The sequence below is a fragment of the Pteropus vampyrus genome, unplaced genomic scaffold, assembly GCF_000151845.1.
Source record: "Pteropus vampyrus isolate Shadow unplaced genomic scaffold, Pvam_2.0 Scaffold456, whole genome shotgun sequence".
Taxonomy (NCBI): Eukaryota; Metazoa; Chordata; class Mammalia; order Chiroptera; family Pteropodidae; genus Pteropus; species Pteropus vampyrus.
In genome coordinates this window covers 410106-414532 of record NW_011889237.1, presented here as the reverse complement: position 1 = coordinate 414532, position 4427 = coordinate 410106, and positions in this window count along the sequence as shown.

Below are 4427 nucleotides of genomic sequence, written 5' to 3'. Positions count from 1 at the left end.
TCCTTCGCGACTGCTCTGCCACCTTGTGTAAAATGAGATAGCGCCAGCTCTCCCATTCACCCTTCGCCCTTATTGTGAGCACCACCTGGCGTGTTCACACTTGACTTTATTTGTTCTTTGCATTCCCAGCATGGCTCCAACCAGAATGCCGCTAGCAGAAGCTTTGCATTGCGGCCCCTGCCCTGTCCCCAGCACCTAGAGCACTGCCTGGAGGGGAACGCTGACCCACAGCCTTCTCGGTGGCCCTGAACTAAGTGCCTTGCACACAAGGGCTCCACTTAGAGATAAGGGAACACGTGCGGAGAGGCTAAATCAGCAAATCTAAGTTTCTGCTTTCTGATGAGACATGCTGAGCAAGTGAGCAAATGACCAGTGGGCACCTGCAGTTGTAAGTGCTCCAAGGAAAAACGGATGGGTGCTTGTCCCCCCGCAGTCCTCCATGCCCCCTGGCCTGCCCCCTACTGCCTGCAGTCCCCGCCCACTGAGTGCCGGACCCCAACATAGGCCAATCTCCTTGTTCTCTAAGTGGGGTTACGGAGCGGACAACCAGGGTTACATGGGGTAGGAGGCAGTGTCCCCAGTACCTGGAGAGATGCCAGTCCCAGAGCGAAGCCTTCTGAAACTCATTCAGCTCCAGAAGGAAGCGGCCGTCTCCCAGGCCCAGCCTCTAGCAGTCACTGTTTATTGAGCGCTTACTGTATACTGGCCAGGGAGCCTTGCCTGGCCCTGCCTTCTCGGGAGACCCAGCCTCGTCCGGTGCGCGAGGAGCAGGGACCTGGATCAGGATGGCCGGGCCATGGCTGTGGTGTCCGATGGGAACGGGTTCCAAGAAATCCATACTCCAGGGTTTCCCACCCCGCAGTCCTGGGGGGCTTGGCCTTCTCGGTGCCTCAGTTTCTTCACCTGTCAAGTGGGGATGATAAGGACCTCTCTCCACGAGCTGTCGTGAGGATGACATGAGTCAGGAATCTGTGACGATGCTAGTACGTAGTATCTAGTATACACTCAATAAAGACTCGAAGTCATCAACTAGCTAATTCATTAATCAAGTAACGCGTTGATTAATTAATGTATTTCACTGAATTTCTTCAGGCCTTCAATGGGCATCAGCCATGGGGATTGTTTTATTTATTTACTTGTTTACTTTTGCTTTTGTAGTTCTTGGGAATAAACCCATGATCTAAAACCTGGAATCTGCCCGGGCCCTGACGGTCCCTGCCTCGATGTCCAGCCTCTCTCCGTGAGGACCATGTCACCTTGACCATCTCACCCAATCTAACTTTTATTTATTACTAAGTCTCCAAGGTCCAAATGTGCGTGGTGCTTACCCAAGACAGCCCCAAGGCCACAGCAGGAGCGCCCTCATGTGACGCCACGCTGTCTCTGGACAAAAGAGAAAGGCCGAGATGAAAGGCTATTTGACACACGTGACCAGCCGTGACCTTGATGAGGGGAGGCACTTCCGATGGTGGGGGCGGGGGCAGCCTAAGAAGGGGCAAGGGAGACTTCGTCATGTTTTAGAGAGAGGCCTTGCTGGAGTGAGGAAAGACAAGGATGCAGGGGAAAAAAAAGAGATTAATGATAGTAAAATATTAGCGACATTGATGTCAGCGGCCTCCTGCGAAACTGAGTCAAATGACCTTCTTCCTCAGCTCAAAACCCTCCTGTGATCAAGACAGATGGTGAGCGCCGGCAGAGATGGGGAGAACGTGGGCCCCTCCTACACCGCTGCTGTCAACTGCTGCAGCTGCTGTGACAAACAGCTCCTCAAAAGCCTAAACCTAGAGTCCCAGAACAGCCAGGAGGTCTACCCCCAGGGGTCTACGAGAGAAATGAAAACCGTGTCCACACACAAATGTGCACACAAACACTCATTACAGCACTGTGCACAGTAGCCAAAAGGGAGGAGCGGCCCAAACGTCCATCGACTGACGTGATAAACTACAGAGTGTCACACGGTGGAATATGATGCAGCCATAAAAAAGGAACAAAGCACCACACACGCTACACCGGAGGGAACTTTGAGAACGCTGCCCTAAGTGAAAGACGCCGGGTACGAAAGGCCACACAGCGTACGATTCCATTTCTCCGAAACGTCCAGAACAGGCAGAGCCACAGAGACAGAAAGCAGCTGAGCATTCACCCGGGGGAGGAAGTGGGGAGAATCAGGAGTGACCGCCGAAGGGTACGAGGCTTCTTTTGGGGGTAACAAAAATGTTCTAACATTGATGGTGGTCGTGGCTGTGCAACTCCATGAAGGTAGTAAAGTCTGTTGAACTGTACGCTTTAAATGAGTGAATTGCATGCTACGTCGATTATGTGTCAGTGAAGCCGTTATTTAAAACACACACACACACACACACACACACAATGCTTTCTCATGGTTCCAGCCTCAGAGTAAAAGCCAAAGTTCTCACCACAGCCCACAAGGCTGGCCTCGTCGCCCTGACCTCCCGCTACCCTCTGCCGGCCCCCCCTCCGCTCTACCTCCCGGGTGGTCTTCAGGCCTGCCGCCCTGCCCTACCCCAGGGCCTTTGCACCTACTGGTCCTTCTCCTGGACCTCTCTTCTTGCCTCAAACGCTTACTCTTTTCCTTCAAGTCTCCACTCAAATGTCATCTTCTCCACAAGGACTTCCTTGTCCTCCAAGGAACAATAGCTCCCAGAGCCCAATGTTAAGACCCTGCCTCTGCAGACAGGCCACATAGCTGCGCGGCCTCGGGGAGCTTGATAGACCTGTCTGTGCCCTGGCTTCCTTATCTATGCAGTGGGGGCTTCTCCACTCCTGAGGGCGTCATGAGGATTAAATGAGCTAATTCTGGTTACATGCTTAGCAAGGTGCCAACGTCAGATGGGACCTCCACGCTCTGCAGGCACCCCACCCCAGCCCAGGAAGAATTATTATCAGCCTCGAGGCAACAAATGAGATGCCTTGCACAGAGACTGATTCGAAACTGTCATAGCTGGTTAGTGGCAGAGCAGGGACTTGAACCAAAGTCACTTGGCTTCGGAGCACGGACATAAATCACTACTCTCTTTGCTGAGGAAAAGGAACAAGCAGAGAAAGGAAAAAGAGGGAGGAAGTGGAAGGAAGAGGGGGTGATGGAAGGACAGGAGCGAAGGAAAAGCCAGTGAGGACGAGGAAACCATTGCTCTCCTCAGCTGCCAGCTCGGTCTCCATGCGCACGAGGGCAGAACCAGAGCTCACGTTCGCTATGTCTTTCATTCGACTGACATTGACCAAGCACCTGCCACAGGCCGGGCACTGAGCTCTGTGTGGGTGACCCAGCAGTGAACGTGACGAAGCTCCCCGGCCCTGCAGACCTTGTGTTCCGGCAGACAGACAAGATCTGTAAATGAGAAACATGGTTAATGCTGAATTTTATGACATGTCAGAGCCGAGCTGTCCAATACAGGAGCCCCTGGCCATGTGTGGCTCCCGGGCACTTGTCTCAAGTGACAGGTGATATGTCATACACACGCCAGGTTTCAAAGACTTAGTATGAAAGAAAGAACATAAAATATTTCAAGATCTTTATATTGGTTACATGCGGACAACATTCGGATATGTTGGGTTAAATGAGGTATACTATTCAAATTAATTTCTCATTTCTTTTTACTTTTTAAAATCGGCTACTAACATTGTTTTTAGATGCATCTGTGGCTCCCACTGCACCTCTGTCAAACGATGCTGTGTTTGGGTATGACACCTGCTTTACGGGGAAAATAAGAGAGCCAGGTAAGTGCCACTGATGGGGACAGGGGCTGAAATTTAAATGGGGTGGTCGGGGGGGCGCCTCTGTGAAAAGATGACATTTGAGCAAAGACCCACGAGAAGTGCAGGAAGGTGCCACGCAGGCGTGTCTGGGGAGCCGTGTGAAAACCGGAGGAGAGTTTTCTGGGCAGAGGGCACAGCCAGTGCAGAGGCCCTGAGGCAGGACTGTGCCCAACAGATGTTATTTAAAGTGCTAATTTCTCACGCTGATGCACATGACTTCCTAGGAACTGCTTTCTTCGGTAGGTGAAAATGCCCTTATCGTATCGTGAGTATTCGTGGAGGTCTCCAGAGCTGCCGAACGTCCCTAGGAGCTCCTGCAGGTCCCAGCTTCCTGCAGTCACCCCACCTCGTGCGTCTCTGGCTGCCTTCCTCCTGTATGAGCTGGCAGATGAACACCACCTTTGCCCCCAGCTCTCAGGACTTGAGACATCTCCTCCCCGGTGAGAGCCAAGCCTCCAGCAAAAAACTACCTTCCAGGACAAAGGTGCAAGTCTGTGGAAAGGGTTCGTCTGGCACTGTGAGCTAATGACTGCTCCATTTCTGCTAGGTCACAAGAAGAGAGATACTTTATCCACCCCCACAGCCTACAGCAGCTGAGCCCGAGGGTGGGTCCTATCCCAGGTCACGTGGCTCTGCCGTACCTCCCCAGA